This window comes from Punica granatum, chromosome 6 (genome assembly GCF_007655135.1).
Source record: "Punica granatum isolate Tunisia-2019 chromosome 6, ASM765513v2, whole genome shotgun sequence".
Taxonomy (NCBI): domain Eukaryota; kingdom Viridiplantae; phylum Streptophyta; class Magnoliopsida; order Myrtales; family Lythraceae; genus Punica; species Punica granatum.
The window spans coordinates 12,940,973-12,966,734 of record NC_045132.1 but is presented as its reverse complement, the minus strand read 5'-3'; the positions used below and the strand labels follow the sequence as shown (position 1 = coordinate 12,966,734).

Below are 25,762 nucleotides of genomic sequence, written 5' to 3'. Positions count from 1 at the left end.
ATGCGGGTCTGGATATTCTTTTCTTTTCACGATACCCAAACTCTATTTTGTAAGGGACAAATTTTTAAATTTTGAAATATGCCCTTACCATGTTGAATCCTAAAACTGGTATTATACAACAGGTTTCGAGTACCTGTTGGAACTTGTAAATTTTTTGTCTCGCTAAATAAAATTGAAAATGTCTCTTCCATAATAAGTAATTACGCAAAACAGAATGTTGACGTAGATTTAGATTTTTCTTTTTAAATTGGTAATTATATTTTTTAAATATAAAAATATCTGAATATAACTATATATATATATAATGAAAAAAATTATTATCCGGGTCCGAATGTCGGTTCTGATTCTGGTTGGATACCTTATATGTAAGCACTGGAACTGGAATTAAGGGGCCCAATACTTCAACTAGAGGAGCGACCTATTGGTTCACCAAACCCCGACCCAGCGTCACACCTTCTCCAGGTCCGAAGGGATCCATAAGCCCCTTTAGAGATGCTCGCCCCTCTCTCTGAATGGGCTCATGCACTCCACTCGTTAACACTAAACGACGGGACCAGCCTCATCGTGGTGATTATAGGATATCTCTGATCGTTCATCTCTAATGTGACACGTTCCCTCCCTGTTATATGGTCAAGGGGATCAGTCGGCTAGAAAGCAGGGCAGTTGTCTCACAGCTGGAAGAAGTGAGAGGGAGAGAGGCCTTTAGTGAAGACATGTGGTGTCTGATTGTCTGTCCGCACGTGAAGGACCTTAAGATCGCCACGAGCATCTTTCTCCCGAACGAAGTGATAATCAAATTCGACAAATTCGACGTCTTTCGTTGTTATATATATATATATATATATATTTAATATTTATAGGATAACACAAAAGACTTCTTTCTACTCGATGTAATAGAAACTCTAATGGAAAGTAGACTAAAGCCTCAATTGCTTTCATTCCAGATTGAGACTACTGTGGAAAGAAAGGGAGAGGAAGAGAAGAAGATTTTAATACCCGGATCCTATTCTATTTTTAATACGAACTATCTGAATTTTATTTTAACGGATAGGTTCTGACTGGTTCCAGATATACTCAGTATCCGTGCACACACCTACTTAGGAAGATTGACTTACCTTAAATGTTTAATATAATGGACCGATCTAGCTCGAATTAAATTTACCGAAATTCATTAAATTTTCGGATATTATTAGTACGTAAAATGTAAATCTTTCCCCGCATTGACATTTTGACAACCTGCATCTCTATTTTCTTTCATTTTTCAGAGTTTACTGCAATCTATTTTAATACTCATATCAAAGATAAATTCGTTGAAGGCTTTTGTTTTGGTGATAACTTTGGTTTTCTTCAGTTGAATAGTAGAGTATAATAATTGGATGACAAATACAATTCTTATAGAATATCATCAACATGTACACGCATAGTTATATGTCGATTCTACAAAATAACTGTAATTTCGAAGAATGTTAACAATGACCTCCACCTATTCAGGTCCTCCATATATGTAGAAGCAATGATCAAATGTTCTTCCTCGAATACATGATCATCTTGACTAAGAAATGTCTAGGATCAAACCTTGCATAAATGATTATCCATAACCTTGCATCTAAATAAAAAGAAGAAATGTCTAGGATCAATATAAATCTCCACTAAGAAACTTGCAGCAGAATCAGCTAAGCTGGTTATTCATAAGCTCATAGGCCACCATGCTAGATAGATTCTGCAATATTGAAAGTTAAATACTCAAACCTTTAAGAAGATAAATGAATGAAAGCCAATCAAATCAAAGTTGTGTGTGTATATATACTCATTTGCAAGTATTATCCTTACATTTTTCATCTCTATATCCTCAGCCCTCTGACCCTCAAAAATCTCATAAGAATATATGATCTCCAAGAGAAAACCCTTTTCGTCCATCGGAGTATGCTGAAATGCATCCAACATTGGGTCAAAGATTATCATCGAAAGAAACAGGGCCTTCAAAGGAATAAGGACCATCCTCTAGAACAGTTAACATAGTCTGAAAATTTTCTAGAAGCTATTCTTCTCCCAGTGACAAACTCCAGTTAATCTGATAACTGATGTGGGACTCTTCTTGAAAACCCAGCTCCGATGAGGATATTCTGCAAAAGATAAAATTCTCAGGTAAAATTACCGAGTTCAACCTCTGGCGAGCACTTGGAACCCTACTATAAGTATGGAAGTTGTGTTAACTACGACCATAGACGAATGTGCTATGTTTTTGGGCACTTGGTCTGTCGGCTTATGGCACGTGTCCCCAATGGAATGGGCCGTGCCTAGCACCAATACATTACCAAGTTAAATTCGGTTTGCCCAGTTCGTTGCAGTCACAAAGAACGGACAGTTGTAAGAAATAAAAACAATGGCCTAGCAGTCTGGCCACCACCAGCGTTCCCTTAGAATTGTAATAATAACTCCTGAATTGAAAGCAAAACCAGCAGGACTAAGGAAAAAGAAAAGGATTCTCGCATATACCACAGTTGATCACTGCCTCTGCCTTCCTCCAATCAACCGAAGTTGGAACCTCGTCGAAGACAGCTCCCGGCGCTCCGACCAAAACCAACCCCCCCCCCCCCCCCCCCCCCCCCCCCAAACAAGACAGGTATCCCAATTTTTATATATGTGTATATATAACTGTAACGTGAATTCATCAATACAGAAAGAAAAGGGGGAAAAAAAAGAAGACTCATTTTTTTCTAGTTTCGAGTTCAATTCAAGCATCTTGTTCTCAGCCTCAGTTGCTCGAGTCTCCAGAGCTCCTTTCTCCTTTGGCTACGACTCTACTTCCTTCTTTAGCTTGTGCATCTACATTCAAAGGAAAGACAATTAATAATTTGTGGTGTACTTCTCGCAGAATTGCTGCAAAACATGACTCAATTTGTAACATGTTTGTCCAATTCACCAGCCTGGGCATGAGCCGTTCCGACTGGCTCTATTTAAGATGTAATCTGCAAAATATGTCTCAATATGAAATCTGCAGCATCCATTCAAGTTACATGAAGAATTCAATTTACCAGTAAATGCGAAACGGTGGCAAGGTGGGTGGAGACAGGATTAAAGAAGATGACAATCCTCGGATGTCTACATGATCCTAGCCATCCTACAACACGAGTTTGAAACTCATACCTGCAATGCATCACAATCCACAACACGTGAGAGAACACAAAGATGATCTAATTCAACCCAATAATTGAAGAAGATAAAAGATTACACATTTGAATACTTCAAACCAATCCCCTTGCATATTGAGAGAGAAACGGATCCCCGTTCTTTCAAGACGCATACTTCTTCAACATATATTTCAGTTACGATTTGTTGTAACTTGAGGGCGGCTAAATGGGTCGTCTCCCATATATGGGACTAAATTATACAACAATAACAAAAAAAAAAGAAAAAAAGAAAAGAAAGGACGGGCAGTAGAGTATTTAATTCACAAGGCAAAAAAGCGTTCATGAACTACACAAAATATGAAGAGCCAAGACAGCATTTTCTTCCGTGAGATAACTTCATCAAAAGTTATTACAATCAATAGCAGGCAAAGGGGACCAATGTTGGTTCAGTGATTTTATAGAACAGTTTGCCTGCTAGTCTTTAGAGTCGGCGCTCACTCTACCCAAGATAAGAATAAGTCTACAATCCGAACGTACTCAATGACCCAATCACCACGCGACCAAAATGCTTATCGTTAGCTGCACGACAATGTCTTGAAAATATGTTTCCGCTTTCTTCCTTTCAGGGCAGGGCTGCATGTTCTTCTCCCCAGGAATAAAAGTGGCACATGCAGAAGAACGGCAAGAATCAGATCAAACGTGAAGCAAATAAACAGAGAACAAAAGAAAACTAAAGCCATAGACTTGGTAGATCTGTTGGTAAACCGAGTGAGTGCGCAACAGAAATGTTAAAATCGGTAAAAATCAAATTTTTATTGCGTATTTGTTTTATCAAAAACTATAAGATCAAATCTTGACATAAAAAATCATCTTCTAACAAATAGCTAATATAAAAATTAAGACCTTTAAACTTACCTTATCGAGTTCGAGTCGTTGCAGTCGATCAAAATAATTGTCCAAGTGTCAAGTCTCTAGCTCGTCTACACAAACGTGTCACCACCGAGTATAGCCTCCTCTCGACTCATATACTACGATCTAGGTCACCAAACTCGAATATAATCGCTATGTAAGGAAATGATCGCTTCAAGGACGTCTAGGACAACACCAAAATGCCAAACCAAAGCCGATAAGACCTCCAATCAGCCTAGGGCAGTGGGCGATTGAGGTGTGCCACTCAGCTGACTCCCTTCCTCTCACTTTCTCTCAATTTTTAGGACTTGAAGATAAAAGCGCTCTTACGGTTAATTAAAAGATCATATCTATATATAGAATTACCATTGCAACTATTAATTAATTCACATTAATTAATAAATCACAAAACAGTCCTCGCACTTTAAGTCATCTAATGACTTGCCCTCTAAATAAGAAAGAAAGATCAAGCTAGTCCATGACACAAGTTTCCATAATAAACAAACTATTTATAGAAACTCACCAAATAATGAAACTCTCGTATTTCCTTAATTAGATGTATCCTTGATGTTGAATTCGGCTAATTAATTTCTAATTAACATCCTTAATCAGAATTAATACTTTTCTAGATTTAGACATGCTTAATGTGTGTGACTAAATAGGTTCATCACCAAATGATAATAGGATTATAACATCAACTTATTTGGCATTATCAGAAACTCTTTCTGTAACCAAAAATATAATTTCCAAAATATCATTGATCCCAAAGTTCAAGCGTGACGCCTAACACATATCATAATAATCCAAATGGTGACGAATGTATAATTAAAATATTTTGATGAACCTGTGATCGTCTATGCCATGCACTGAGTCCCTTCACTATAAGATCTCGATCTAGATAGAACTACGGTAAATGCCAAACCCTATAGCCGATCATATGGATTTTCTGTTTTCATTCTTAGATCTGTAGAACTTAAATATAAACTCTTTTCTATTCAAGTCTATCTACCTCGACCGATGATTTTTCGATCCAGAATAAAACTCACATCCATAGGACATTTTCCCTGTTTACTCAGGTTCCCGTTCTTGATCGGACACCAACCTCCAAGTATAACTAATTAGAACCACTATTTGTCGAATACACATGCTAAGTACAAATACATTGGCAGTAGTAAATTCTAATTACCTATACATGAGATAACGTTCCATCTCAAGTCTAAGGACCACATGCACTAATACGGTCTAGATAATATTCATTGACATTGTGCGCACCCGAATTTCATCTCGTCAGGGCACGCATGCGCGAGGTCTATGCAACGCAGCTTGGGAGTATCCACCTTCCCGGGGACGCGCGACGGACGCATGTGAAAATGAGTCGCTACTCACTGTTTACGACCCGTAGGTCGAGGGCCGTTGAGTCGCCCGGGTCTAGGGGTACGAGGTGCACCTAAATACTAAGGCAATGGTCGTACGGAACCGGAAATTCCGAATTCGGGGGTTCTATTACGTGCGGGCTTATATCCCGCACGCCCTTTCGGTACTCTAGTTTGCTAGGCTTGCTGTTTTATTTATTTACCGCGTGATTTAGGGTTGCACTCGACTCGCCCGTTTTGACACCGTAAAGTCGATGAATTGATCAAGTTAGGCCAATAATCCGAAAGATGAGTAGGCTTGTGTGTCGAGGAATCGGTTCACTATCTTAGCATTACAGTTCATCAAACCGTGATGGTCGATTCCCTGCGCGAACCGAGACCACGAGTGTTCGAGCTTACTCATCTCTTGGTAACAATGGACCGACTTGACTGGTTCGACACTCAGACTTCTCGCTCGCCGATTGGGGATCCTTACAAATGAATGAGTGAATGTACAAATAAAATCCTCGCAATGTTCTCTCGAATAATTACAAAGTATAACTAAATAAAGTAAAAGAATCCCGATCGGTTTGCATTGGGCCAATATTCCGCTCCGGCTCACCGTGTGTTTTGAATGACCGAATAAACAAATTAAGGTAACGCTGGCTCACAGAGCCGGGGGTCGAGTCCAATCGAACCGACGGTTTGCAAGAGAACCGATTAGTTCCCACTGTAACCGTTGGACCGATCGAGCTCCCAGGTGATATCTAAACACGTTTCACACATCCAATCCAAATTGCCTTCCACATAGGCCACATTTGGAGTGTGATGGTGACTCGAGGCTAGATCCCATTCCACACTCGGGTTGCACGCATTCAGTGAATTAGGAGTCATTGGACCTCGTGTTCGGTGATTCGGGGCGTTGGGCCCCGTGCAACACGTAACCTATGGGCTTGGACCCGAACCGCAACAAATCAGCAAAAGCAAGCGGAAAACAGGAGAAAACTAATAAAAATGATGAAAAACAGACAATAACTGACAAATGTAGGTAAATACAGACAAGTTGTATATTAAGTCGAATGTACGTGATTTAATTAGTTATTAACCGGGGTTGATTAGCAAACAATGTGTCTAACTTAGGAAAACATGGATGGTGGGCTAGAATATGGTTCTAAGCCAATTATATGTATGAATTTGTTTTAGAATTCTTATTCAGTGGGGTGTCACTGCGGCTTCACTGAATTAGCCAAACTCGTATTTTTTACTCTAGATTGGAATCTAGCATTCCACCTATCCATTATCTAGTGTTTGTTTAAGTCAAATACATGATTAATCCGGTTGTTTGTGTTTCGTAACTGAAACAAAATGTTCACCACCGAATCTACAATAGGAAGATAGAAACACCGAAAGTGAACGGCATGGGCCATACGAGTGAGACTCGCACCTGAACGGGTTACCCTTTCCCGTCCATAGATCAAGGTGTTTCCAATTCCCTAACGCCTAGGATATCGGTGAATCACGGAATGACGATTATGCTCTTGGATAAAACGAGTGATGTTTCGATGCAAATTAAAGATCGCGTCACACGAAGAGGTCTAAAAAGGACTCGCGCATCTCGACTCGAGCCGCCTCAAATTGGGCTCGGACTCGAGTCATAGCACGCGAGTACTCGCTAGACATCGATTCTATTCGTGTTACGTGTCTTGGTGCTTTGAAATTGTGAGTTTTTAAAGAAAAGAGCATTTTCGCCGTTCTGTGAACCATCGATGCGCTTACGAATTAGCAATCAATTTATCCAATTATTTAGTCCAAGTGATTTAATTAACCAAATGATACGTCACGTTTCTCCCATTTGTGAAATTATTCGGTGGTAGTGATTTCATGTAGTTATTACGGTTTTGATGAAAGATTACCCAAAACTGACGTATCTATCATTTAATTATCGCGTGACTAACGGTAAAAATGTAAAACACGGATACAATCAATTCCAAGGGACGATTCCGATCGTGTCTTGCATGCATAATACATTTAAACACAAGGACAATATCTATTTCAATAAAACAAAAGGAAATCGACACCGTCAAGATCTCTAGACGCAATCAAACACACGAACAAGCACATATAACACGTAATATAAAGAAATCAATAAAAACGGCGTCGATTCATATGATGGAAAAAAACGTGAAACGCGGGAACTGACCCATTTCGGAAAGAGAGAAACCTCCTTGGACCCGTGTGGTCCAAGGGGACTCTCGGTCACATTTTCTCAAGAGTGGCCGTGAGTCCCCATGGCTCACACGAGTCAAGGGAGGTTCTCCAATCCCGATCTAAGCCCTTTCCCGCCATGCTAATATATTACACGTGATAAACAACGGCAAAAATGTGGGAACCGACTAGTTTCGGGGAAGAGGAGACCGCCTTAGCCTCGGAGGAACCAAGAGGGCTCACGGGTCCCTCCCTTGGGACTAGGCCGTGGGTCCACATGGTTCAACAGCGGCTTGGGTGTCTCTCCCACCTCGATCCTAGCCGTTTCCCATCGTGGTATACACATTATATGGACGTGCAAAGTGATGATCGACGTGCATGTGCATGGGGACGTGCCGAAAGAAAAGAAAAACTTAAACTTGCATGCATTTCGGTCGTTTATCCATCCTAACACCTTATAACAAACAAGTGTTGAAGATCCTAACTTCTCTAAGTTGTAGAAGAGTTTTACCTAACCTCGGGATGCGAGCAAAGAGTCAGGGAAGTGGCCTTGGGAGTCGGAAGACTCGGCTGGACGTGATGGACGGTGTACACCCGTGGGCAGCGGCAGCGGCAGCTTGGACTAAATAAGGTCGACACGACGACTCCGACCACGGCACGGTGAGAGGTCGAGCTCCTCGGACTCCTAAGGGGCAGATCTAGACGTTTGTGGATAGTCCCGAATGTGCCGAGGCCTAGACAAACCCGAAATAGTGAGGAAAGACCCGGTAAAAATCAATGAACCCGGTAGAGAGAAAACGTATGAAACGAAGGTTGTGCACGGTGGTATGGCTCTCGGACCGTGACCACCTCTTCACGGGGGAGAGTAAGGGTTATGAGGGACCCTTTGAACGCGATGGCACGACTTGCCAAGGTCGTGGAGCGAAATGGCACGTGTAGAGGTCCGGCGTGCACTCGGTAACTGTCTCGGGACCCGATGGCTCTTGTGACCGGAACGTGGTGTTGGGGGCCTCCAATGGAAAATCTAAGCCCGGAAATGGACTTAGGGGGTGAGAAATATGTGTGCTATGAAGTTTGGTTATGCTTGGCTTAAGTCGGGTCGTGTGGTTATCGGAATACCGGGTGGTTTTCTGTCGGTTTTGGCCGGTTTCGACCTTGGGATGGGCTGTGCCGAGCTGAGGGAGAGGGCTGGAGTTTGAGAGAATTCTTGAGAGAAGTTGGCTTGAGAGAGAGTGGAATTGAAGAAGTGATTAGAACTAATGATGCTAGAAGATTTATAGGGGAGCTTAATGGAGTGACTGAGGCAAGCTAATTGCGGTTTTTGGGGGAATTAAGGCTGCCGATTTGGCTTAGAGGGCTGCCGAAATTTTGAAAGGGGATTAGTGAGGGGAAGATGTCATGTTGAGTGTGGGGAAAGGAAGGGAAAGTTGATGGGAGGTGATGGATGGGAGAGATGTGTAAGAGGGTGTAAGAGATATTTGAATTGTGTGGTGGAGGGAAGGGAGGAAGGGTTGAGCTGCCGGCCATAGGGTTAAGCCGTGGCTAGGTGCGGCTGAGCAGTGGCTTGGGGTCGAGCCGTGGCTGTTGGGGTTGAGCCGTGGCTTGGGGCTTGGCTTGGCTGAGCTGTGGGTTCCACTTGACTAGGAGAAAAGCCGGGAAAAGCTCGAGGCTTGATTGATCGAGCATCCGACCTCTGAGATCCGATTAATTGATAGATTTGGGATGCTTGCACGAAGAGAAATTGAATGAGTCTAATATCGCCATGTGTCATGTGAACGAATGTTCGGACGACTCGGCGCCTCGAGAGCCGGTTTTGCCCCGTTTGGATACTCAGAGTGTAGTGAACCGTCCCCGTTCTCCAATTGCTCCTTTGTCCATTGTGGTGTTCGTCTCGGTGAACTTTTTGTCCCGTGTGGGATCGTTGGCTCGCCGTCCCTGACCGAAGACCATTAGTTAGAGGTGACCTAGGGATTCGTGGTTCGGGTGTTATTCGATGTTTACTGAATGCCCTGAGGTGTTCGGGGATCGCTGTTATCTCTGTTTGCCATGAATATGCCCCGAAGACCCACCGAGGGGCGTTTGTGACCACTGAAACGTCCATCGGGAAATCGAGTCGGGTTCCGAAAGGCCATCTGAGACTTGTTCCATGATCCCAGTGGTCCCCGGATGCGTGCAGGCCCATTTCCGGGTGCCGTTTACTTGTCAGTGGATCGGGCCTCCCGGGAGCCCTGTCAGAAAAGGCGTCTGTGAGAGTTCAGGGGTGTCCCGGCTTAAGCAGGATGCCTCCGAAACGCGCCCGGACGTGTCATTGGTCACTTTGGCACCGGGAGGGATTTTTAGAGTCCCACATTGGGCACATTTCGACGCTCCGGTGATTCGGTGATGAATAGTGCCACAATGCCAGTCTCTGCTGTTTTCGGGGCTCGTCGTCTGTTCACCCCTCTGATTGCCCTCTCGTGCTCTCCTAGTGGACCATGCTTCTCTCCCGTAATTCATGACTTTGTGCCCGCATGCTCGCCTCCGGTTTCCCGATCGTGAATAGTGTCCCGAGCTTTGGTTGGAAGTCCTCTGTTGGAGCCGATGGACCAAAATGGGGTGCTGACAGCTTACCCCTCTTTGGTTGCGTGCTCGATTAGAGGAGGTAACCAAAGATCATGAGAAGCATCCCTTTTTGGTTCCGGCGACCGTCTTGTTGTCACTCTCCTAATGGCCGCTGGTTCCTAAGCTTTGGATACGTGGGAAGAAATTAAGCATACGTACCTAAATGTATTGAACAAATGTCGGAATTAGTGAATAAGAAGAAGGGGAATCAGACTTAAAGCAATAAATTGCAGGTTTATAGAAAGTAAAGGCACGGGTTTATGGGCTCGTGGATGTAGGAAAAGTAAAGACACGGGTTTATGGGCCCGTGCGGTGCGAGAAAAGTAAAGACACGGGTTTATGGGCTCGTACGGTGCAGGGAAAGTAGAGACACGAGTTTATGGGCCCGTGCGGTGCAGGAAAAGTAGAGACACGGGTTTATGGGCCCGTGCGGTGCGAGAAAAGTGAAGACACGGGTTTGTGGGCCCGTGCGGTGCGAGAAAGTGAAGACACGGGTTTGTGGGCCCGTGCGGTGCGAGAAAGTGAAGACAAGGGTTTGTTGGCCCGTGCGGTGCGAGAAAGTGAAGACACGGGTTTGTGGGCCCGTGCGATGCGAGAAAGTGAAGACACGGGTTTGTGGGCCCGTGCAGTGCGAGGAAGTGTCGCCCGTGCGGTGCGAGAAAGTGAAGACACGGGTTTGTGGGCCCGTGCAGTGCGAGGAAGTGAAGACACGAGTTTATGGGCCCGTGCGGTGCGAGAAAGTGAAGACACGGGTTTATGGGCCTTGCAGTGCAAGATGGTGGTAGCGAAGTGCATGGAATGCAAGAGCAAATATCAGTGTTAAGGAATAGCGCTTAGCGTTGAAAGGACAGTTCGCTTGACACTCAGCCAAGATCACGCTGGGGTGATGCAGTGGTGATTATGGCTTGTGAATTGTCGCGTGACCAAGGTGTTTGTTTGATGACGGAGTCATGCGTAGCCCCGAGGTCTTGGATTTGTCGAGGACCGGTCTCGCGCTGAGGCGGCTGCTTCGCTGAGGATGCCCCGATCGTGCGATGAGGGACTCGAGCTCTGGGGTAGAGCGCCTACGTATCCCGAGGGGTCGGAAATCAGAGTCCGCCGTAGTTCTTGCATTTGTTGTACCTGTGGTCCTGACATCATTAGTAAGTCATGGGATTACTAGCGATTTGTAAGCACAGGTAAAAGGAAGTGTTTGCGACGCCAGGAGTTATTTGTTGCGGTTTCAATGGGAATCGGGTGGTTTTCCTTCTCTTTGCTAGGGCCCTCCACTCGGCTTGAGGTTGCGACCTGCTACATGAGCCAATCATGCGTCCGTCGGGGAGAAGATGCCATCAGGGTTCCCGACTGCACCTGTGCGCGGAGAAAAGGAAACCTACAAAGGATTTCAGTTGTGCTCCATCGACGAAACCATGATGTGTAAGAGAAATCTATGTAAAGATGCATCGGGGATTTGCTATTGGTGACCGTTGGAGGGCGGTCGTGTCCCTATCGGAGAATGGCTTTTTTGGATCGGGTAACCCATGGAATATGTGCATAACGGTAAAGGGAGGGATCTTATGGGATCCTCAAAATCAAGGATACGTTGATTCGACCCCATTTCGAGGCGAGTCTCGAGCCTGGAGAACCGAAGAGAGTTTGCTTGCGTCGAAGAATGCCGAATCACTACTCGGTGTAGCTTCACGGAGAAGTGTTGCCTTTCTTTCGTGGTCGATCTGACATTGTCCCTTAACTTTTGCCTAGGCCACGAGATGTGCGATAACCTAGCGGGGTGTTTTATTTGATTTTTCTCACATGAATGCTCACCTTTTGCTACGATTACCCGTGTTTTGGGTGAGATCGCACCTCTCGGTTCCTCTAACTTTTGCCTAGGCCGCCCTCTGAGGGTTTTCGACCTAGCGAGGAAATGATTTATGCTCTCCTTTTGCCACGGCTCCCCTTTGCAGGATTTTAAGCCGTGCCCCTCGTTCCCTAACTTTTGCCTAGGCCGCCTCGGGGAGGTTTTCGACCTAGTGGGAAAAATTATTCTTCTTTTCTCTCAGGAAGGTTTCGTGGTGGAGAGAATGACGAGAGTATGGGTGGTCATGGATGAATGAAAAAGATGTTATAAAAGGAACGGACACGAGGTCCGGCAATTGAGATACAACATGGGTGGTCATGGATAATATTTCTTGATGGCATCAGCGTTGACCGGGAGTGCATTTTCAGTCCCGTCCATGTCGCTTAAAATGACGGCTCCCCCGGAGAAAGTCTCCTTGACAACAAAGGGTCCGTCGTTTCTGTACGAGAACTTTCCCCGGGAGTCCGGCGTGACGTGTAGGACTTTCCTCAAAACGAGGTCACCGGGGTTGAATTCGCGGTGACAGACTCTCGTGTTGAATGCTCGAGCCATTCTTTGCTGGTAGCACTCTCCATGGCATAGCGCTTTCAGTCTCTTTTCATCAATGAAGTTTAACTGTTCGTAACGTTGTTTTGCCCATTCTGCTTCTTCAAGTTCGGCTTCGGCAAGGATCCTCATGGAAGGGATTTTAACCTCAATTGGGAGGACTGCTTCCATGCCGTAGACCAAGGAATATGGGGTTGCCCCCGTGGAAGTTCGGATTGACGTTCGATATGCCAAGAGAGCGTGAGGGAGTATTTCGTGCCAGTCCTTGTAATTCACCGTCATTTTCTCAATGATCTTCTTGATGTTCTTGTTCGCAGCTTCCACCGCACCATTCATTTGTGGACGGTATGGGGTGGAATTGCGATGCTGGATCTTGAATTGGGCACAGAGCTCGTCGATGACTTTGTTGTTCAAATTCTAGGCATTATCCGTGATGATCGTCGCCGGGACTCCATACCGGGCAATGACATCGCATCTGAGAAAACGGGCCACGGTTTTTGCAGTGACCGACGCGAGAGTGATAGCCTCGATCCATTTGGTAAAGTAATTAATTGCCACCAAGATAAACATATGTTCGTTAGACGCTTTGGGGTTGATCGGGCCAATCACATCGATTCCCCACATTGAAAAAGGCCATGGTGCCGTCATGGGGCGTAGCTCATTGGGCGGTGCTTTGATCTGATCGGCGTAGACCTGACATCAGTGGCAATGTCTAACATGCTTCACACAATTAGTCTCCATGGTGGACCAATAGTAGCCTAAGCGCATAATCTTCTTAGCGAGCATGAGACCATTCATATGGGGTCCACAATTTCCTCCGTGCACTTCCTCCATGAGACGTCGTGATTCGTGTTCCTCGATGCACCGGAGGAGCGTGGAGTCAAAGGAACGGCGGTAAAGTATCTCACCGCTCAAAAAATAGTGTATCGCGAGGCGCCTGAGCGTCTTTCGATCGCGGCGGTCGGCGAAAGGAGGGTATTGGCTGGTTCGTAAGAAATTCTTAATGTCTTCGTACCACGGCTTTGCCTCGGACACTTCGATTGCGTTACAATGTGCCGGTCCTTTGGCTATCTCAATCTTGAGGGGCTCGATAAGGTTTTCCTTTGTGATGCTCACCATGGAAGCGAGGGTCGCGAGCGCGTCTACGAACTGATTATTCATGCGTGGGGTATAGGTGAACGAGATGTCTTCGAAGTTCTCCGCTAACTTCTCGAGGTACTCGTGGTATGGCACCAACTTTGCATCATTTGTCTTCTACTTCCCCAATGTTTGGAAGATTGTGAGCATAGAGTCGCTGAATACTTCTAGCTCTTTTACCTTGAAGTCGATTGCCGCTTGTAAGCCGAGGATGCATGCCTCGTATTCGGCCACGTTATTGGTGCACGGGAAGTCGATCTTTGCCGCCACCGGGTAATAGCGTCCGTCCGGGGATATTAGCATTGCACCGATGCCGGACCCCGTAGAGTTAACGGCGCCGTCAAAGTACATCTTCCACCCCGGTTTCTCTTCCTCGTCATCTACTTGGAGAATTCCATCGTCCGGGAAGTCGGGATTGATCGGCGTGCTGTCCTCAATTGGGAATTCTGCCAAATGATCCGCGATCGCCTGCCCTTTAACCGAGGTACGGGACACGTATTCAATGTCATATTCCGTTAATTGACACGCCACTTGGCGATGTTCCGCATAGAGGACGGGCTATCAAGCAAATACTTCAAGGGGTCCGTCTTTGACAGTAAGCGAATGGTGTGATAAAGAGTGTATTGTCGGAGTCTCTGCATGACCCACACCAATGCACAGCACATCTTCTCAATTTCCGAATAATTGGACTCTCCGTCGGTAAACTTTTTGCTCAGATAATAGATTGCGTGCTCCGTGTGTGAAGATTCCTCCTCCTGCCCTAACATGCACCCCAATGATTGTCGGCGCACCGTTAGGTAGAGTACGAGGGGGCAGCCTAGTGTAGGCGGAACCAATACAGGCAGTTGAACTAGATATGCCTTGATGGTGTCGAAGGCTTTCTAACATTCTTCGTTCCATTCGATCGCTGCGTTCTTGCGGAGCAGGCGAAAGAATGGTTGGCATTTGTCTGTCAGGTTTGCGATGAATCGTGCAATGTAGTTCAATCGCCCCAAGAAGCCTCGTACTTCACGAACCAACGATGGTGGAGGGAGCTCCCTGATGGCCTTGACTTTATTCGGGTCAACTTCGATGCCGCGTTCACTGACCACAAACCCCAACAACTTCCCCGACCTGGCGCCGAATGTGCACTTCGTCGGGTTGAGCCGAAGCTTATATTCTTTTAGGCGATTGAAGAGGTGCTCTAAGTTGACAAGGTGATCTTCTCCTTCTCTTGACTTGGCGATCATGTCATCGACGTAGACCTTTATTTCCTTGTGCATCATGTCGTGAAACAACGTGACCATGGCCCTCTGATAGGTTGCCCCGGCGTTCTTGAGGCCGAAAGGCATGACTCGTAACAGAAGGTTCCCCACATTGTCGTGAATGTCGTCTTGATCTTGTCTTCCTCGGCCATCCGGATTTGGTTATATCTAGAGAAGCCGTCCATAAAGGAGAATTGAGTATGGCGCGCAGTGTTGTCGACCAAAACGTCAATGTGAGGTAACGGAAAGTTGTCTTTGGGACTGGCTTTGTTGAGGTCTCGGTAGTCGACGCAAACTAGGACCCTTTCGTCTTTCTTCTCTACCGGTACAATATTTGCCACCCATTCGGAATAGTTACAGACTTCGAGGAAGCCTGCGTTGATCTGCTTGACAACCTCTTCTTTGATGCGGAGAAGGAGGCTCGCTCGTTGCTGTCGCTTGGGTGGGAACTTTTCCGTATCGAGTGGGAGGAAGTGCTTGACTATCGATGGATCTAAACCCGGCATGTCGGCGTAGGACCAGGCAAAAACTTCTTGGTACCTTGTCAGGAAATCGATCATTCGGGCTCGTTGCGTTGGGTCGAGGCCCGTGCCAATCTTTAAAGTATGGGGCTCATCTTCGGTGCCCACGTTAATCTCTTCCGTTGGTTCGAGTGAGGTGAGCTAGCGATCCTCGAGGCGGCGCAAACTCTCTTCTATCTCGGGCACTTGACTGTCTTCGTCGAGCCCTTCCCCGAAGTATATGGGTTCGGGCTCTCCGAGACACTCTTCGTGTGGGTTCGAATCGACATGTTGATAATTTGGATTCGAGTGGAGCCTGGAAAATTGAAAGAATTGTTTCAGAAAATTTAGGACGCTATGAACGAGAGAGTAGGGAAAGAAGATAAAACACGCAGGAATCAAAAAGTGCATGTAGGGATTTCATTGATAGCATGAATCGTGAAACCATAACAGAGATCCCTCATCCGTCGTGCGGCCTATGGCTACGCCGACACGCGGGAAATATCTTATACACAGATAAGTCTTACACATCGGCAATCACAACCGAATAGCGCGGGACTGAGGTCCAATTGTTAAGCTCCTCATTTTCTTGCGCCGGGCGGATGTGAAGCCCTGAAGGAATCTCCTCGGTGACGGCATACACGGTTGGCAAAGCGTCAGGCGTGTCATCGAAGTCCGAGGAAGGGTCGTCAAGGGTGCTCCCGATGATGAGTGAAGGTCCGGGAAAGAAGTGAGACAGCGGGGGAACTCGCATGCCCCTGTTGAGCCTCCCGTAATGCATGGCGAAGCGGTGGAGGTGGTTGCCCTTGCGGGCTTCAATGATTTCATGGCAGGAGGGGCGAAAGCTGAGTCCCCTCCTATGCTTGTATTCCTCAACTTCAATGGGGTGATTGATCCCTTGCCCATGCGCTCCAAGGCCGGTGCCGGGGATGAAGTTATGGCGCAAGAGAACTTTCCCTATCATGCGGTCGGCGCGGGATGGTCCGATCTCTCAGTAATCCCGAATGACGGAGATGGTCTCGAAGGAGTGGAATGGCAGGTTTTCGTCGTTTCCGACGCTGATGTAAGGGACTACCGTCTCTTTATAGATGGGGTAGTCTTCCTCCCCTTTGACCGTGATAATCCTCTCTTCGACGACGAATTTCAGCTTCTGATGTAGAGAGGAGGGAATGGCACCGGCCGAGTGGATGCAAGGCCTTCCGAGTAGCAGGCTGAAGGCGTTCGGGATATCCAGTACTTGGAATGTGACGCTAAAAGAGCATGGGCCAACGTCTATGAGGAGGTCAATTTCCCCGTTCACCTCCCTCCGCGAGCCGTCGAAGACTCAGACCGCTGTCTGGCTAGGGCGGACGCGATTGAGATCTACGTTCATCAGCTTTAAAGTAGTCACCGGGCATACGTTGAGCGCGAAGCCGTTGTCAATCATGACTCGGCCAACGATATGGTTGTTGCATTTACAAACGATGTGCAATGCCCGGGAATGCGCGCATCCTTCAGAGGGGAGCTCGTCATCCGAAAACGAGATTGTATTGGAGAAGATGGAGTTGATGGTTTCCTCTATCCGGTCTGGAGATGTCCCTTTGGGAACTTGTGCAGCCGTTAGGACCCGCAGGAGGGCTTCCCTATGTGGTTCTTATGGGCCGGAGATTTGGCCATCTGTTCCACCACCTTATGCTCGCTTGCCTTGATGATCTTCATGAAGGCTTCAGCCTCTTCTTCGGTCACTTTCTTGGGCGGAGTAGGCGGGGCTTCGGGTATGGCCTCAACTTCTATTGCGGGTGCCTTCCCTTTGTCCGTGGCTGCCGGGCTCTCATATAGCCGTCCCGAGCGCGTTATGCCTATGACGCCGAATTGTTGCTCGAGGCTTCCGACACCTCCCTCATAGGTCCATGGGACCTTGTCGTCCGAGTATGGTTCTCGAGCAGGAATATCTATGACGAACGGGGCAGGGGATGCGTCAATCCCGGCGAACCCAACTGCAGTTCCTGCGGGGACGTACTCAATCACGAAGGGGGAGGCGTAGCCTTGCTCGCTTTCGCCCTCCCCTAATGCGCATATGCTAATCATGTTGACGGAGGACCCCCGAGCCGGTCCATGGTCGGGGAGGGGATTAGCTTGTACGTTCGGAGATCTTACAGCATTGAACACGAGCTCTTTTGCGTCGATCATCTCTTGGACCCTCCTGTAGCTTCCAGCAATTATTCAAGATGTGCCCCGGCGCGCCTTGATGATATTCACACTGCTTGCTTTGATCTTGGATGGTTGGATCGAAGTTCGGGCCGGGCGCTATTGTCCCTATCTTGTCGCGAATTTGCCGGTAAATGTGGGAAAGCGGGACCGGCAGGGACGGGTATTGCTTGCGGGGTCGCGGTTGTGCCGCACCACCATGTTGACCTTGCGGGGGTGGGACTCGTTGTGTTGGCTGAGAAACCCTCGGAGCCGGGGGTTGGTATTGAGGGGCTTGGGGTGGAGTAGGGGTATAGTGGTGGACAACGGGCGACGGCACCGTAGGTGGAGGTGGAGGTAGTAGTGTAGAATAGTAGATCAGTTGGGTAGGGGGTTGAGGCCGATATTGCGGAGCATAGGTGGGGACCACGGGGGGTGCAGACGTGACGTTCACCGAGTACTATTGGGGCGTTGGATGTGCCGGATTGACGGTGTTAACTGAAACCTCCTTCCCCTTCCTTTCGCTGGAAGACGTCGTCATCGCAGGGGCCTTCTTCGAGGGTTCTTCTCTTTTACCGGTGGGGCCTTCCATCCTGCCAAGCTCAATGCCCAAATCAAACTTTTTCCCGGCCTCGATGAGATCGGAGAATGAAGAGGTGTGGGCCAACAAGTGCGAATAGTATACTCCTCTAAGGGTGGAATGGAATAATTGGATCTATTGTACTTCGCTGATTGGAGGGATGTGCTTTGCTGCTTGGGCATGCCATTTGGTAGAGTATTCCTCGAATCTTTGGCCGTGCGCCATCTCCTTCATGCTCAATTCCAAGAGGGTCGGAGGAGTTTCCGCACAGTATTGGTACTGGTCGATAAACTTCCGGGAGAGGTCTACCCACGTCGGAATATCTTCGGCCTTCAGCGTCATGAACCAATCGAGAGCGGATCCCGACAGCCTGTCTTGGAATGAGTGGATGACGAATTCCTCGTAATCCCAATACTGTAGCATCTTCCCTCGGTAATGACGGAGATGGTGCAGCGGATCCGTTGTGCCTTCGTAGGTCCTGAACTCCAGGATCTTGACCTTCGAGGGTAACCGCATGCCCGGGAATAGACTACAGTCGCCGTAGCGCACGTCAGGTCGGGTCTCACTTGCCTGTAAGACCCGTATCGCTTCTTCCATCCTCTTGAGCCTTCGCTCTTGCTCGGTGTCAGCCTCGGTGAAAAAGTGTGTCGGTGAGGCGAACTGGGCCGCGTGAGTCAGCGTGCCTGGTTCGAGGAAAGTAGTGTTTATGGGCGGCGGTGCTTGGTAGGGGAAGTTGGTGTGAGGTCGTAGAGGCGGGTAGGAGGGAAGATCTGTGGCTTGAGGGTGAGTCAGAGCAAGTGCGCTTGGCGCTAGAAAAATCGTCAGCGGAGGGACGGTATAGGCTGCCGTTGGGGCCGGCATGGAAACAGGTGGCGGTGCGGATAGGACCTGGTCCGAGGTGAGGAACGCCGCCGGTGGAAGAGGGACGGCTGCTGGGGCCGGTGGTGGTGGATAAGGAATGGTAAATGGGTGAGCCGCGGCTATGTGCATCGTTGGAGGTGCGGGAACATCAGTGTTTTCCGGAACTTGAGTTGGCGGAATCCAAGATGTCGGGTCGGTCGTGGGTCCTTGTCCTGAAGGTGGTGTGGAGCTTGAGGATGCGCAGTTCGATCCTCTGAGTAGGGCGAACAACTCCGCCATGTTGGTGGTCATGCTCGCAGCTAATTGGTTGACTGTGCCCTCGAGTGCTGCGATGCGAGCATGGTCGTCGGAGGTGGACGACGTCAGTGAGACTCGCTGGAGGGGCACCCCTGAAGACGTCGGGGGCGGGAGATGCGTCGAAGGGGCGCCTGAATACGCCGAAAGTACGCCCGCGGGAGTCGGAGGTAGTGGAGCATACGTCGGGGGCAGCTGAGAATGTACCGGGGCTGGTGGATTGACTTCCTCGGAGATATCGACGCGGTCCTCTTCCGCCATCCTGACCCGTTGATGAGTTGGGTATCGGTGTGACGCCAGTTGCGATCACCTAGATTCCAAGAATGTGTAAGGGCAACGTCGACATTTTGAAATGATAAGTACGGAATAAATAAAGGGACAAGATGTATGAGATGCATGAGTTTTCAAAATGCTAATGTCATTACATTGGTTTGACCCGAGTTCCATAGTTTTACAAAATACAATACGCGAAAGAAAAGGAACATAAACGTAAGCCGACATCCCTTTGCGCTCGGTGGCCGGTCGAGAGCGGCATAGGTCCGAGCGGGGGCAAAATGAGTGCGTCCGCTAATCCTAAGGATGGGGGATCCTGCATGCCCTTGCCTGCACTCGGTCCAACGTCGCGCTCAGGCGGGCCATCTCCCTATCTAAGTGTGCGACTCGAGCACGTGCTCGAGCCAACTCCGTCTGAAGCTCCCTGTAGTCCACGACCTCCGCACGAGAGTCAACAAGTTCGCAACGGAGTCTATCTCGTTCATCCTTGATAGACTGTAGCTCTGCACGCATAGCCGCTTGGGTGGAGCTTTCGGCTTCGGGGGCGACAATAGGTGTAGCTCGGGGAATCGGGGTGGTCTGGGACCGTTGCGGCGACGTCGATCCCGGCGAATAAAACTGAGCCACGTATGCTGATGTGGCGGAAAGTGCTCACTCTTCGTCGGAGGGATGTTCGGGGAAGTAAAGACGTTGTATGGTGCTAGCGTCCCGTTGACGGTGGATCTCTCGGATCTGCAGGAATCTTGCGGGGGCCGTGGACGTGGAGTCGGCCCACTGGATGCGGTAGGGTAGGCGGTCCGCCTCGGCAGGAATGTCCTGTAGGTCGCCGAGTTGTCTGATTACCCAGCCAGGGAATATGAGCGTGCTCCCCAAGTGGCTGAGAAGAGGGACTCCCACTATTCCGGGACACCCTGTGATCATGGGACCGCCGGGATTCCAGCGAGCGACCCATAGGAACCGCACGGGTGTCAACTCGTGCCAAAAGTGCCTCCATTCTGAAAAGCTGTGCTCGGGAGGTGGGATGACCGGTACCAGGCGCTCGATCAGCGAACACTCGTCCGCAATGTAGGAGAAGGGATGTGATGAGCAAAAGGGGTGAACATGCGCGAGCAGCCAAACTTGTAGAAGGTGCGGGAATCCTCTCATCCTGCCGCGCCGAACCTCTCTAACATAGTCGAGAGACCGAACGGTCTCGGCTAGCAAAGCCTCCACATAACTATGGCCTCCTACCGCTTGGAGGACGACTTGGGCTATAGCCCCGTCAATGAGGTTTGGCGCGTATGGGAACAGGAGGGTGCCGAAGACCAAAAGCAGGAACCCGTGACACGCATCGCGCTGGTAGGATGCTGTCGAAGGTGTCAATGCACGGAGAAGCGTCCAATCCGAGAGCCATGCGATCCTGACGCCGTGATCCCATCCTTGATGAAGCTCTTGGTGGACATCTTGGGTGGGTATGCCAAGGAGGTTGGAGAGTTGACTCTGAATTACCGCGAACGGGTTGGGCACAAAGATGCCTTGGGTCGTGGGCGTAGGCCTCTAGATGAGCGCAGTGTACTCCTCGATTGTGGGTGCCAATTTTGTCCCCTGAAAGTTGAACACTGCATGCTCGGGGTCCCAAAACTCGATGGCGGTCCTCAAGAAGATCCAATCCACCGGAGTTTTCGTGAACATGACCACGTCTCCGATGATACCCTGAATGAAGCGCGATCCACCGGGCGGAATGTCCTCCAAATGCGCATGATTTCTTGCCTAGGCGGTGTGATTGCTTCGAGCCTGAGACCGGGAGCCGGGCAGTCCATCCTTACCTAAATGGAGGAGATGTCGACTTAACGCCTTAGGGATCAAACCAATGCAATGTCCTAAGTCGTTTTTGAAAATAATGCACACAGTGCGGAAAGATAAACTATAATTACGTTCTTTACAGTATACATCACTCTTTCTCATAGAAAAACAATAGAAGGCCCGTCCTAAAGAAAAAACTAAGGGCTGACTCAATGACTCAACTTTGGGATCGGTTGACGGCATGGAGGCAAAGATTGGTCCAGCATGACGGTCCCTGTGTATGCATGGCTTCTGGTACTACTGGGAGAACCGCTAACTAGGGGTAGGGGCTCCCGATACAAGGGTGTGAATTCCTTGAAATCGAGCGAGGATCTTTGGGGGCCGATTCGGTGGCATAGCCGACTCGATCCGTTCCCTTACTCGGAACCTCTAACTAACCTAGCCTCCTATTTTGACGCCCATGGGATTTCGGACGAGGTACCTAAGAACCCGCTAGAATGATGCGATACAAATGCGTAAAGTAAATGCAAGAAATAAATGTGCTTAAAAATAAATGTACTGAAAGCGATAAATAAACATGCAAGCAAGCAAACGGAATCGAGCCCGAACCCTTTAGATGTCCCCAGTGGAGTCGCCAAGCTGTGCGCACCCGAATTTCATCTCGTCGGGGCACGCATGCGCGAGGCCTATGCAACGCGGCTTGGGAGTATCCACCTTCCCGGGGACGCGCGACGGACGCACATGAGAAGGAGTCGCCACTCACTGTTTACGACCCGTAGGTCGAGGGCCGTGTCGCCCGGGTCTAGGGGTACGAGGTGCACCTAAATACTAAGGCAATGGTCGTACGGAACCGGAAATTCCGAATTTGAGGGTTCTATTACATGCGGGCCTATATCCCGCACGCCCTTTCGGTACTCTAATTTGCTAGGCTTGCCGTTTTATTTATTTACCGCGTGATTTAGGGTTGCACTCGACTCGCCCGTTTTGACACCGTAAAGTCGATGAATTGATCAAGTTAGGCCAATAATCCGAAAGATGAGTAGGCTTGTGCGTCGAGGAATCGGTTCACTATCTTAGCGTTACACTTCATCGAACCGTGACGGTCGATTCCCTGCGCGAACCGAGACCACGAGTGTTACATGTTACGTGTTACGTGTTACGTGTCTTGGTGCTTTGAAATTGTGAGTTTTTAAAGGAAAGAGCATTTTCGCCGTTCTGTGAACCATCAATGTGTTTACGAATTAGCAATCAATTTATCCAATTATTTAGTCCAAGTGATTTAATTAACCGAATGATACGTCCCGTTTCTACCATTTGTGAAATTATTCGGTGGTAGTGATTTCATGTAGTTATTACGGTTTTGATGAAAGATTACCCAAAACTGACGTATCTATCATTTAATTATCGCGTGACTAACGGTAAAAATGTAAAACACAAATACAATCAATTCCAAGGGACGATTCCGATCGTGTCTTGCATGCATAATACATTTAAACACAAGGACAGTATCTATTTCAATAAAACAAAAGGAAATCGACACCGTCAAGATCTCTAGACGCAATCAAACACACGAACAAGCACATATAACACGTAATATAAAGAAATCAATAAAAACGGCGTCGATTCATACAATGGAAAAAAACGTGAAACGCGGGAACCGACCCATTTCGGAAAGAGAAAAGCCTCCTTGGACCCGTGTGGTCTAAGGGGACTCTCAGCCACATTTCCTCAAGAGTGGCCGTGAGTCCCCATGGCTCACACGAGTCAAGGGAGGTTTTCCAATCCCGATCTAAGCCCTTTCCTGCCATGCTAATATATTACACGTGATAAACAACGGCAAAAACGTGGGAACCGACTAGTTTCAAGGAAGAGGAGACCGCCTTAGCCTCGGAGGAACCAAGAGGGCTCACGGGTCCCTCCCTTGGGACTAGGCCGTGGGTCCACATGGTTCAACCGCGGCTTGGGTGTCTCTCCCACCTCGATCCTAGCCGTTTCCCATCGTGGTATACACATTATATGGACGTGCAAAGTGATGATCGACGTGCATGTGCATGCGAACGTGCCGAAAGAAAAGAAAAACTTAAACTTGCATGCATTTCGGTCGTTTATCCATCCTAACACCTTATAACAAACAAGTGTTGAAGATCCTAACTTCTCTAAGTCGTACAAGAGTTTTACCTAGCCTCGGGATGTGAGCAAAGAGTCAGGTAAGTGGCCTTGGGAGTCGGAAGACTCGGCTGGATGTGATGGACGGTGTACACCCGTGGGCAGCGGCAGCGGCAGCTTAGAGTAAATAAGGTCGGCACGACGACTTCGACCACGGCACGGTGAGAGGTCGGGCTCCTTGGACTCCTAAGGGGCAGATCTAGACGTTCGTGGATAGTCCCGAATGTGCCGAGGCCTAGAAAAACCCGAAATAGTGAGGAAAGACCCGGTAAAAATCAATGAACTCGGTAAAGAGAAAACGGATTAAACGGAGGTTGTGCACGGTGGTATGGCTCTCAGACCATGACCACCTCTTCACGGGGGAGAGTGAGGATTATGAGGGACCCTTTGAACGCGATGACACGACTTGCCAAGGTCGTGGAGCGAAATGGCACGCGTAGAGGTCCGGCGTGCACTCGGTAACGGTCTCGGGACCCGATGGCTCTCGTGACCGGAACGTGGTGTTGGGGGCCTTGTGTGCACCCGAATTTCATCTCGTCGGGGCACGCGTGCGCGAACCTATGCAACGCGGCTTGGGAGTGTCCACCTTCCCGGGGACGCACGACGGACGCACGTGAGAAGGAGTCACCACTTGCCATTTTACGACCCGAAGATCGAGGGCCGGCAAGTTACCCGGGTTTAGGGGTACGAGGTACACCTAATTGCTAAGGCATATGGTCCGCGAAACCCGAGGTTTCGAATTCAGGGGTTCTGTTACATGCGAGCCTATATCTCGCATGCCCTATCGGTACTCTAGCTTGTCTAGGCTTGCCATTTTAATTTAATTACCGCTTAATTAAGTTCCGCTCATCTTACGCGTTTTGACACCATAAATTCGAAAGAACGCTCCGACCGTCCACTCTCCGACCAGGATTCTTACATGAGTAAATGTACAACATAAATCCTTACATTGTCCTCTCAAACAAATAAATAAAGTACAAATTACAACAACTGCATCCCGATCGAATCGCGTTCAGTTATTATTCCACTCGTGCTCACCGTGTGGTTTGAAAAGACCGGAATTGAAGTTAAGATGCGCTCAGTGTCAGGGGGGTTAGACCCCGTGATCTACGGTGGGGCGTTGGACCCCCTATGGATCGAGCTCGATCCGCATAACAAAACAAGTGCAAGAATGTAATAAAATGGGCATAAATAAGCAAACAATGGGGTTTTGTTATTGCCGAATTTACGTGAATTAACCGATTATTAACCGGGGTATCTTGGCATGCAAATCCTACCCTGAAACAGACAAAATGGGTACAAGGTGTGAACCGATCAAGGATCGCCTCGGGAAGGTATTTTGCATTTGGCATTATTTTCAAGGACTTGACGTACGTGACGTCTGTTGTCAAATCTTGTGTTTGTGGGTTGCTTTTAGAATTGTTCTATATTGTGACACTACGGTTGTTACAAGTTATTACCGAATATGGATTCCGCTCGTAAGTCCTAGAACCTAATGCCTATCCCGCTATTGCCCGTTTTTGTCTTAACCAAGTATATAGTTAATCCGGTATTTGTATTTTGAGCCAATCCACCCGAACTAACTATTCGAGACTATGCTAAAATAATAAAAACTCATCGGTCGGATAGAGCGGGCTATGCAGATAAAGCTGCGCCTGGACAGGTAGCCCATCCCTACCCTGATACCGTAGTGTTTCTATTATTCTAACCCTAGGGGCGTCGCTAAGTTGCAAACAGAAGATTTTGCCCTTGAGGTGAAAATTATTTTCGGAAAAGAAAGATTACGCGGTGCGGGCCACCTCGACCTGTGATCGACGCTAACCAATCCCTTGGACCTCCTAGGGTTGTCAAGAACCCTAGAAAGCCAAGAGATCGGTTAATCTATCCGGAAGTGATCTAAGAAGAACTTCCACGTCCCGACCTGAGTTTTCTGAAATCAGGTGAGGCCTCGAGTCAAGACGCACAAGTCCTTCCTAGACATCCATGTCACATCGAACCACGTGTCTCGGGTTTTATAAAATTTGCAAGTTTTGAGAAGGGCACCAACGCATGTTTGCAACCCATCGACGCGTGTTACCGGATTATTACCAAATCGTACAAAATTATTAGGGCCAAGTGAATTAATTAATCGCATGAACGTCCAATTACCCCGTTAGTGAAATTATTGATTAAATTAAT

The 25,762-nt window shown here is 48.0% G+C and overlaps 2 long non-coding RNA genes across 2 annotated transcripts; both read right to left on the bottom strand.

Annotated features, from left to right (window-relative positions):
* Window positions 1–1,427: 1,427 nt before the first annotated feature.
* Window positions 1,428–2,591, bottom strand: LOC116210505. Its single transcript, XR_004157512.1, has 3 exons — window positions 2,497–2,591; window positions 1,831–2,123; window positions 1,428–1,720 (listed from the first exon to the last, which is right to left on the bottom strand). It is a non-coding gene; the product is annotated as an uncharacterized LOC116210505 (long non-coding RNA).
* A 22-nt stretch (window positions 2,592–2,613) lies between these two features.
* Window positions 2,614–3,653, bottom strand: LOC116210504. Its single transcript, XR_004157511.1, has 3 exons — window positions 3,233–3,653; window positions 3,036–3,147; window positions 2,614–2,826 (listed from the first exon to the last, which is right to left on the bottom strand). It is a non-coding gene; the product is annotated as an uncharacterized LOC116210504 (long non-coding RNA).
* Between the last annotated feature and the right edge of the window lie 22,109 nt (window positions 3,654–25,762).